At 43.8% G+C, this 11,756-nt stretch overlaps 1 long non-coding RNA gene across 3 annotated transcripts; it reads left to right on the forward strand.

Moving 5' to 3' along the window:
* The first annotated feature begins 8,205 nt into the window (after positions 1 to 8,205).
* Positions 8,206 to 10,601, forward strand: LOC134078810 (uncharacterized). 3 transcript variants are annotated; one of them, XR_009938869.1, is made up of 5 exons: positions 8,206 to 8,306; positions 9,195 to 9,312; positions 9,460 to 9,545; positions 9,763 to 9,898; positions 10,169 to 10,601. It is a non-coding gene; the product is annotated as an uncharacterized LOC134078810 (long non-coding RNA). The 3 variants fall into 3 exon arrangements; XR_009938868.1 differs by lacking the exon at positions 8,206 to 8,306 and having other exon boundaries at positions 8,634 to 9,312; XR_009938867.1 differs by lacking the exons at positions 8,206 to 8,306; positions 9,195 to 9,312 and having other exon boundaries at positions 9,319 to 9,545.
* The last annotated feature ends 1,155 nt before the right edge of the window (positions 10,602 to 11,756 follow it).

The following is an 11,756-nucleotide window of genomic DNA, read 5'->3' on the forward strand; positions in this document are numbered from 1 at the left end:
AAAGCCCAAAAAATATACTTAAAAAAAAGAAACTACTGCACAGATTTGAGTGTGTCAGACTTTTCTTTCTCATTTTTTATACTCTGAAACACACATTCTAGCATCCAGTCTGAGCGTCCTAAGAGGCCCCCAGTGCACCATCTGCGTTGACCCTGCCCAGCCTGCCCTGAACCCAGCGTGGCGCCGGGGGGAGGGGGGGTGTGGGGGGGCACGACCCTCCCCAGACATGTGCTAATTTGCCCTGACACGCCCACCTCAGACGTGGCGTATTGGCAGGGCCACTAAAGAGGGCTAATTTACAGTAATGAGAGTGTCGCCACCGCACGCCCGAGCACCAGCTGTAGGCCCGGCCAATTAAATGTGTTTAATTTATTCTCTTAGCCCAGACAAGCTCCACGGCTGATTGGAAATCAGTGGTCGGGAGGGCGAGGAGGGGGGGGGGGGCTGTGTGTGATGTGGGGGGTTAGGAGAGGGATAGGGGCGTGTGGTGTATTTGTGGTGGAGGTGGTGGTGTGTGTGTGGGGGGGGCGGGGTGGAGTTGGGGCGTGGGGGAGAAAAACAACACAGGCCACCCGCAATCAATGGGAGACTGACCATCACGGATGAGGGTTTGGGAAAACTATTTTGGTAAGGCTGTTAATCGGAACAGTGATCAGCACCCTCTTTTAGCAGAGCAAATGGAGGGCCTTCTTCAGAAAACTGAGGGGAAAGTACTTTGAGAGCTTCCATTTATATTATACTGTATACATATATATATATAAATATATATATATATATATATATATATATATATATATATAAATATACTGTATACTGTACATACATATATTATCACTTCCATCATTTCCAAGAATGTTGTCATGGCACCATTATGATTAAAAATGTACACTGTAATTAAATAGTCATGATGGCTGTTACTGTAAGTACTGCCTGACTGTCATCATATCTAATGGCCAAGACAAAAGCAGGTAATGACTCATGCTGCTGCTCATGCCTCCTTGATGATGACTGAGAATGTGATATGACATCTTCCATGACGTGATTTCTACTACACAGAGTTTACCACACAGTTTTGTTTTTAACTAGACTAGAGTTTGAGTACAAACGTATACCAAATTCACCTTCATATCCTTCCATGAGTTGCCCAAAAGTAAGATGGCAAATGAAAAGTAAGTGTGTTATAGAGGCACGAATTCAGACCCAACCAAGCACAGCCAGCTCCTAAGGTGTCAGTCAAATATTAATCACCGGAAAACAACACTCCGAACCTAGCTAGAGCTAAGCCAATGATTCACTTGTCAAGCGCGGGCCTATAAAACCATCACAACAACTTAATGTGAGCTTTGCACATTTTCTCACAGATCAGAACAGCCACCCGCAGCTTCAGCGGCAATTAAAAAATAATCACAGCAGTTATACAGGGCTGGTCAGACAGCAGGCCGTCAACCCCTATAACAGAGATGTGTCCTAGTTTTTGCAAGCCATGCTGCGCCTATGACTCCACAACTGATGATTTATTCATTCACGTGAAAAAAAGACGCACAGTGCTTCTCAATGGGAGCACTGCAGTCCATACATGTGGATGTGGTGGCAGCTTCACCCCCCCCCCCCGCCCTACCCAATCCCTCTCTGGTGTGATCAAATGTGCTAAACACCCCTGCTTTCAGAGGAATATCATTAACTCCACATGCATCCCACTGTGTTTAATTCAAATCTAATCAACAACGTCTTCCATTGCAGCTGGGCAGAAGAGGTCATGTGACTCCGGATCGAGTCTCGCTCGCTCGCTCGCTCTGACGGATCTACGGGAGATCAGTGGCAGATCTGCTTTCTGTCAGCTGCCATCTGGACAGTAAGAACCACTCGATGGCACCATCCATAAGACAGGCAACGAATGAACAACTAGAAAAGCACTCAAAGAGCACAGACCTCCGACAAGCGAAAACATAACCACCTCCTGAATCAAGACGGTGATACAGATCACTCCAAAAATGTAATGGTTTCTTCCTTGGGTCATTCCAGACATTCCCTGAAAATGTCATCAAAATCCATCCATAACTTTTTGAGTTATCTTGCGAACAGACAAACAGACAGACAGACAAACAAACCCCGATGAAAACATCCTTGGCGGAGGTAACTAGTGGATGGCTCCGGAACTACACTCAAACAAACCCCGATGAAAACATAACCTCCTTGGCGGAGGTAACTAGTGGATGGCTCCGAAACTACACTAAAACAAACCCCGATGAAAACATAACCTCCTTGGCGGAGGTAACTAGTGGATGACTCCAAAGCTACATTCAACCAACCAAAGCCACAGTCTGAGTGCCCATTTTCACTAGCCACAGAATATGCTAGAGAGCAGCTGAGGGAAGGCTACGAGTCTGGCTCTGATCTGGCTCTGATCTGGTCCTGATCTGGCCCCAATCTAGTCCTGATCCCATGCTACACACAAACTCTGTCACCCCAGATCAGCCAGAGACTGTCTGTGACGGAGAGGACTTAGTAAATTCTGGCTTATGGGGACAGTAGTGATGCTTCATGTTTCTGTCATACTGACACACAACAGATGAACTATAATAATATCCTTGTACTGAAAAAAACCCACCCAAGCCCTAAACCTTATTCACAAAGTATTGAAATATTTTCAATGCACTCATAGACGTACACTGTTTATCCAACAGTGTCCTCATTAACTCAGAGCGTTCGGGCACTTCCGATTGGGGTCAGATCAGATGTCCGCCCCCACACTCCGGGCCTCACACTAAACCTGCAATGCCCTGCAGGCAGTGGTAATGCCCACGCCAGATAACTCAAGGCCATTACTGAGTGATTTGCCCGAAAGGCAGGCTTAGGTAGAGACGCTGTGCTGCGCTGTGCTGTGCTCCACTCCGCTCTGACGAATTACACGGCCACATCCACTGGCATACAAAACACATCCCCTCACTAAGCCTGGATGAGCCAGCCGCAGACTATGCACATTGCGGTCCTGCAGAGAAGGGCAGGCAAAACAGCTGACCCGGTCACAGTCTACACGGGCAGGTTCTGTTGGAATATCATGCGGCGGTCTAATAGGATGTGGGCCTGGAAGTAGAGACTGGAAGATGAGGTGAGGAGGTTAAGGTTAAATAATCACAAAGGAAACATGGCATGCATGATTTTTTGTTTTCTCCACATCAATTCAAATAGATTAATAGATTTTGCAACTGCCTTTGACCAGAACTATTGACTGTAGCCTACTGCTAACTGAATGAACCAATTTCCCTAAACTGAATGCAGTGAGCTCCAATGAATGAGGGTCGCAAATAAACATTTGCTTTTGTTACATGTCTCAGCATAATGATCAGCCTGAGTTTATGCTAATGTAAATAATGACAGCTCGTTTCAGTCCAGTTCATTTGTTGAGAGCACGTTTATACGCCACAGAGGCCGGCGCACTGACACAATAAACGTGCTCTGAATAGCAACTGCTTTAATCGCTTCCTAGCCTAAACTGTGTCAAGAAGCCAGAACAGCTGCATCCGTTATCTCGCTGTGAAAGTAACGGTTCCTGACAATTCACTCAAGTGTGTCTCCTCCGAGACTTCCCGCGGAATAAAACAGTGGACTGGATCAATCAAAAGCTGAATGTACTCACAGTGACACCATCCGAGGTGGCAACACCAGTGCAACTTGAAGCACTTGCCGTGACTGTGCGTGGCGCAGATGGACAGGCCGTCGCAGGGAAGGAAGTCCGGTCTACCGGCGCAGCTCTTGGCGAGGGCTTGCGCCTCGTCCAACTTCTCACTCTTCGTAGACTTGTGCGCACCCGACGAGGCCATATCGGTCTTTAGAATCCAAAATCAGATACGGTAAGGAAAGGCGCACATCCGTGTTCACAGTCGTCTACATCCTGTTTTCTCTACATATCTGCTAAAAGAACAAGAAAACAAATGCAGAAGGAGAAAATTATGTGACACCTGGCGGTCTCGGGTAGTCAACCCCCGAAAGAGCATTGCCACTAGGTTACATTTTTCTATTTATGGCCATAAACAATGCTGAACTGAATGCCTTTCCATTTTAATTCTGCCCAAATGATAATAAAGACATGAGGTCAATTGCCACGCTACCTAAACCGTCACAACTTCTCTTACCCAGACAACGGCGCTCTCCACGTAGACAAGACCGTCGCGGACCTCCGTACAGAACTGTTTCCGCCGCTCCCTCAATTCCAACATCTGCTCTTAACTTCACAAGACGGGGACCGATCACTGCCGAAGCGACGCTTCATCAGACCATTCCGACACTGGTATTCCACCACCAAAAACACCACGAAGAGGTCCACAAAGCGATCAAAAAGGCAACTACTTCTGTATAACCATGCAGACAAAAGTCAATGTTTCCAGACACAGACACTCTCTGTTCAGGACTCAACCCTTGTGCAAAACAACAGCTATGCTTAGAGTTTCTCACTACATGCCAAATTCCCGAAACGTAGCACTCGGCACTCGGCACAGCTCCACGTCTGGCGGCAACCTCCGAGTGAATGCCACTCAGCTCCAGCTGACGCTAAACTGGCTGGACACTCACATCCAGCGCGTCTCTCACAACTGGCTCGCCGCTGAAGTAACGTCACTCCCCGGTAGGTCGCGCTGTGCGGTCACATACTTTCAGGCATGCCCTGTGCCTCTCTCTCTCTATCAGAATATTCATGAAACGTCACTCAGTATTTCTCTACGGCGCGCTAAGAGAGAGAGGATATATATTCTCTCGAGTTCTTGATAATTGCTAGAGACACACTTGTGTGGGGTGAGGCAGCATCAGCAGCGGCGGCTTATGAATTTACACGCTTCATTTCACGCGGCGATTCTCTCCCACACGGCAAGTTCATCTAGTTACAGTTCACTGAGGGGAGAGACGTGCGTGTTTAATGGCATTTAATTAAATTGCCGATAGCCAGACCTGGCCGGGGGCTAAGGGAACTGATTTAATATCTCCTAAAGCAATAAACAAATGGACCTTAATGTAATACCCCAAATATGGATTGCACAATAAAAAAATAAATAAAAATAAAATGTCTTCTACCTAAAACACTAGTCTATCAGCTACACTAACGGCTCAACGGCTCACTGCCATTCAGATTAATTGCAGGAATAGAATAGACGTCGGTAACCAGACTTGAGAGGAATTTACAATCAGCTTTCATTGAATGGTGATCACTGACGTCAAAATTCCTCCTCCTCCTCCTCCTCCTCCTCCTGTCGCAGGTGGCACAGGAGCGTCTTCATCAAGCGGGTCATTAGCACATAGTAAGGGCTTTGTGGTTGGCGAGGCTGAGGGCACTGAGGTTGCAGGTTGCGCCCGCTACGGATGGGCAGCGCAGCTCCCCTGGACTGGCTCTCCGCTCGGTGCGGGCACATTGACAGTTGCTTAGTCAGCATGTGCCGGAGGCTGAGCGGCTTGAGATTCTGTGCAGGCGTTGAGCATCTGTCTGCCTCCATGGCGACAGAGGGAAGATGTCAGGGAAACTCATCCTGGCAGCAGGGTGAGGGATATGCCATCGGGGGCACACAGAGCTAACAATGGTACCCCGTATACATGGGAATGTGCCCACACACACACACACACACACACACACACACACACACACACAGGAACATGGACACACACACACACACACACACACACACACACACACAGGGACATGGGCACACACGCGCACAGAGAGAGGCTCGCATATGGACACACACACACACACACACACACACACACACAACACACACACACACACGTGTACATACCGATACACACACAGTCCACCACTGTGCCTCAATCCCTTACACTCTTAAGAGTGAGAGAGAAAATCTGATATGATATGATGACATGATATACTGTGCTGAGGAGAAGGACTTCCTCAGATGCATTCCAGTGTTGCTCTCCCCTGTCCTCTCTGATGCGTGCGGCTGGCAAAGACGTTCAGGTTGAGATCCTAAAAATACATCTCACCGGCACCATGAACCTAAGCTAGGCACACACACACACACACACACACACACGCACACACACACACACGGTAGGCTATGGAGGCCCTGAATAAAATATGATGATGGGCGAGGGTGGAAAGTTTATGCCTTATTTATGTGCATAATTTTTATATGTAATGAAGCGTGAGGCAAGGTTTTTTTTTGAGGGGGGGGGGGGTGGCATTCGGCTGTGCTCACTGTGTCAGGTTGTGGAGGATGCGCTGTAAATATGTCCTCCTCGCCGACTCGACTCGATGTTGTCCTCACCTGGCCTCGAGTCTTTCCAGGACAGCCGCTGAGTGTGTGGCAGTAGCCGTAGCCTACGTGGCACGGTTTCTCAATAGTCCCACTGACTCAACATCAGGACCCGCAGTAATAGGCCTACTGTACATGACAGTCTCCATTCAGACCCGCAGTAATAGGCCTACTGTACATGACAGTCTCCATTCAGACACACTGCAGTTCGTTCATCTGCTCACAGCAATACGACTTATCTTAATACGACGTGAAGTATCTTCACATTGTTGTTTTTTTTTTTATCCCACAGGCAGATGCACGGACACTGACTACAAGGCAACTACGCAGTTTGGACTTCATTGCAGTTTGGACTTCATTGCAGCAACAATAGTCACTGAGAACATTTACATTCATTCATTCATACAGCAGGCACTTTTATCTAAAGCAACTCACAAAATGAGGAACAACATTCAAACCACTGTGTAGAGGAGACCTTGGGCAACAATAAATACTACATCAATGAATGCTACAAAAAAAGAGGAGACCTTAGGTAACGATAAATACCACGATGAAGAGACCTTCGGTAACATCAATACATCATAAAACCAAAGGACTGAGGGAAGTGTATGGTTAGTGGTTTGGTAAATGCACGGATTGTTAGAAGTCTTAGGAGAGGAAAGAGTTGGGTCTTCAAAAGCTGTGCACAGTTACAGTAGGCGTTCATTACAGCGACAGTAGTTCTTCTCTTAGTTCCTCTCTTAGTTCCTGATCTCCCAGCTCCTGACTCTGGCTAATCTTCCCAGTACAATAGAGGTCACCCTCTTCACATAACTGTTTGACTTACTGGGCTAGAGACATAGAAGGTCGTTCCTACTGTTAGCCATCAAACTATTATAACTCTTCCCCTCTTTGCCGCACTGTTGTGACTGAGGAAAGATGGCAGTTTCATCTTTTTGTATTGTCATGTTTGATTATTTTAGCTTTTTTGTGTTTGAGTGCTGGTACTGATGTAACACTCAGATTTTCTCTGGGATCCATGAAGTATTTATTCTCTTATCTTATCTTATCTTATCATCTCATCTTATCTTATCTTATCTTATCGTACTCAGACAGTCTGAGTGGCACACTGTAAAAAATGGCTGTGAAATTCACAGTTATTTACAGGAAATTTCACAGTAGCACTACTGTATATGCTTTTTACAGTAGAATGTTGTAAAATTTACAGTAACGCCCCTACAATTACAGTAGTCCAAGTGTTACTGTAGACATTACAGTAGTCAAAGCACTACTGTAAAACAAACACAGTATAGCCACTTTAGTACTGTAAATAGTAAAGTAAACTACTGTATTTTTTCTTTTCAACAATTGGCCAGTAAGTTACTGTAAATACTACTGAAATCACAGTATTTAATTGGTTTTCATTTTACAGTGAATGCATAAAATACTGTAAATGGAAATGCGGTACCTTTAGCCTACTGTAAAAAGTATTCACAGTAACTTGCTGGCAACAATTGGGCAGTAAGTTACTGTAAAACTACTGAAATCACAGTATTTAATTGGTTTTCATTTCACAGTGAATACATAAAATACTGTACATGGAAATGCGGTACCTCTACTGTAAACTACAATTACAGTAGTAAGTGTTACCGTAGAAATTACAGTAGTCAAAACACTACTGTAAACAAATCACAATATAGCCACTAGCCTAGGCTACTGTAAATAGTTAAGTAAACTACTGTGTTTTCCCTTTTTTAATCTTATCTTTCTTTTAACTCATAATGACACACCAGAGACGGTTGAGAAAGTCAATTTGATGTCAAGGATTAAGGCTTTGATGATCACACTATTGAGCAAGCATAACACATTTCAGCCTAATCATTTTCCACGATTGTTTTTAACGGCTGCTTATCGCCTCTTGATATGCGCATGCGCACACGCAGTAATTCCCATCCCCCACCCCTGACTTTTCAACTCCAGCCAGAGTGACTTCACTTCAACCATCAACCGTCACTTTTCAATCATGAATCTGACTGCAATCTTCAACTCTGTACAAACATCATATTCAAGGTAAGAATTACAGTACTTTTGTATGCCAATTGAAACCGGGAATGTATTAGAAATGTATTGTTTTCACAATGAAATGTTAACCAAAGCCATTATTGTCATGTTTGAATCAGCATAGCACATATCGATAGCTAGAACTAGCGAGCTAACGTCGCTAGCGTTAGCGATGTTAGCTGTTAATGTTAACTTTTCCAGTAACTAACTTAACCATCATGTGGGATTTTTCGAATGATAGTCAATATCATATCTAGCAATAATTCAGTCTGATATGTCGTTATGAATGTAGAGTTTTAGTTTGAATGAAGTATCAGACGCAAGTAGCTTAGCTTAAAGTGGCTGTTACCATGCAGGCTGAAGGCTGAAGTTAGCTAGCAGACAGACACAGGTGAAAGTTGTTAACGTTAGCAGCTAGTTAGTAACATTACTTTGCGAACTCGATGGGGCATGGGTAGTTAACATTAAACTTAATACATGTAGTGTTGATGCATAATATGTAGTGTTGCTATAACTGGAAAGAGGACCAGTAAAACAAATTAATGAAGTAGGCTGATGTGTAAGTTATCTCACCCCTAATTTAGGAACTGTAGTTTTGCATAGTCATGCTCATAGATCAGTCATATAGTGGATATGAAAGGGGAGCATTTGGGGAATTTCAATTACCAGAAATATCATGCCGATAAGTAAAGGGATCTTTAGTTTGTGAAGGGTAGTGTTTGGCTAAATGGTATTCAGTTTATAGCCTTTATTTGCCCAATGTTTGGTGACTTACATTGAGGCATGTGTTTAAAAGATGCATGTGAGTGTAGTAGTGCTTCAGTGATGGTCTTTTCATGTTCTGTGTGTTTTGCAATGTATTAATTAATGTAAGCCTCTTTCTGTTCCCTCTGTTAGTAGGTGGTGTGAGGACTGCTGCCCTGAGAACGCTGTGTCAGAGACACTTATGCTGTGTGCATTTTGGAATGTTCCAAATGTGTGTCACTTCCATAAGGAAGAAGTTCCAAGCCTGCAAGTGAGTTCACTCACCAAATAGAGACACACGCATATAGCATTTAATATGTGTGCATGTACTGTATTTGTGTCTGTAACTGTTTATTTTATCCCCTCCTTTCATGTGTCTGTTATGACTTTGTGGGCTCAACTGTCAACAACTGTCCAGGGCGAAGTCGGTCTACCCTGATGGCACTACCTGATGGCACTACCCTGATGATGTCTGTTAGCCATGGCTGCTGCCCTCAACATGGTGTAAGTGTTTGTGTTTTATTTATGTTCATAAATAAACTGATATCAAGAAGTAACATAGATGGTGACAAGGGTGGCAAGGGTGCCTCATGGCAAGGTAATTATCATTTCTATTTCTACATCTGATTGCCTTGCTTATTTTTTAAAGCTATGATTTGTTTTGTATGGCAATTGCTGTTTATTAACAAATGATATGGCAATTGCTGTTTATTCTTTTTAGGAGCCATCCAGAAGTCCCAGCCTGGAGCCAGAGGCTGCTATTGCAAGTCAGATGGGAGATGGCCTACAGTATGTTAGGCATCAGAAAAGTGGTGTTCGCATGAAGGCAGAGTTGCCGCAGGCAATTATGAGATTAGGTATGATATCACATAGACATACTTCTGTTCAGAAGTGTAGGGTCACTTCGAAATGTCCCCTTAAAAAAAAAAAACACACTGGACATATCAAAGTGAACTCCCAAACTTTGCTATGGTGGTGTATTGTACACATCTGCATTACTTCTATCTATTGCACCTGACTAGTGTGGGTTTGCTTTTATTTGTCACACAACCGGAGTAGTTTGCATTAATTACTGTATATTCATGAACGGGGTCAATTGTAATGTATGCTTTCTTTCTCTTTTTCAGACACTTGACATTTACTGCGAAAGGTACCATCAGAGCACCTCTCCCTACCCTGCATGATACCTATACCAGAAGAGTACAACAACGGCCCAAAAGTATTTCAAAAGACATTTCACGCTCTGACCACGGACTGTTTAAACCACTGAGGTCAAGCAGACGTCTCTGTTCCCACGTGGCAGACTGAGGGAACACCCACGAAACAGACTGGGGATGAGTTTCTTTACTCCGCATCCTGTACACACACAACTCCTTATACTACATTACATAGACTTGCCAGTTGCCATACTGCACTTACACACACTGCGCTTTTAACCCCCTTATCTGTGTCAAATCAGATAAGGTTGTGGTTGTGTTCAAACCATCTACTGTTGTCTGTCAACATCCACTTCAGTCATACATTTGAAATGTCTTAAATAAATAACAAAAGTTAAAATTGTTTATTGTCTGCAGTTAACTGAAATATTTTGGAATATGAGTTATTCTATTAATGATTGCTAATGTAAGTTCAATTGAATTCACAGTATTTAACTGACCTAGCTTCTACAGGGAAACAACCAATACTGTAAATACAACTAAAAAATAAAAAATCTTAATTTAAAATCAATTGTTTTTCACTTTACAGCGAATACATAAAATACTGTAAATGAAAATGTGGTACCTTTACTGTAAAAAGTATTCACAGTAACTTACTGGCAACAATTGGCCAGTAAGTTACCGTAAATGGAAATACAGCACCTTTACTGTAAAAGGTTTTCACAGTAACTTACTGGCAATAATTGGCCAGTAAGTTACTGTAAATGGAAATACAGTGCCTTAACTGTAAAAGGTATTCACAGTAACTTACTGGCAACAATTGGCCAGTAAGTTACTGTAAATGGAAATACAGCACCTTTACTGTAAAAGGTTTTCACAGTAACTTACTGGCAACAATTGGCCAGTAAGTTACTGTAAATGGAAATACAGCACCTTTACTGTAAAAGGTTTTCACAGTAACTTACTGGCAACAATTGGCCAGTAAGTTACTGTAAATACGACTGAAATCACAGTATTTAATTGTTTTTCATTTTACAGTGAATATATAAATACTGTAAATGGAAATACAGTACCTTTACTGTAAAAGGTATTCACAGTAACTTACTGGCCAATTGTTGCCAGTAAGTTACTGTAAATTTTACAGTAAATTTTTTACAGTGCAGTTACACAGTCAGGTGTGTGCTCCTACAACCTACACTCTTCTTCCTCTCTCTCTCTCTCTCTCTCTCTCTCTCTCTCTCTCTCTCTCTCTCTGTCTGTGCCCTCTCAGATCCCGCCTGCTTGACGTGTGTCCCCACAGATGCACCATGTGGCATATTCCCAAACTGCGGAGCGCTGCGCTGATGAGGCATTCTCAGGAGTCGGAAGAATCCTCCGTGGGTCTATAGGCTGGATGAACCCTGTCTGACCTGCCGGCGAATTTGAATTTCGCCCTGGCAGCTCAGGCTGGAAACCTGCACATCTAACTCCTCTGTTCCCTGCCAGAGCCTTTGGCTCCAATCATAAACTATAGTTATCCAAAAGATGCACCAGATCGTTGGTCTGATTGGTTGAAGGA

The sequence above is a fragment of the Sardina pilchardus genome, chromosome 4 (assembly GCF_963854185.1).
Source record: "Sardina pilchardus chromosome 4, fSarPil1.1, whole genome shotgun sequence".
In the NCBI taxonomy this organism is placed as follows: domain Eukaryota; kingdom Metazoa; phylum Chordata; class Actinopteri; order Clupeiformes; family Clupeidae; genus Sardina; species Sardina pilchardus.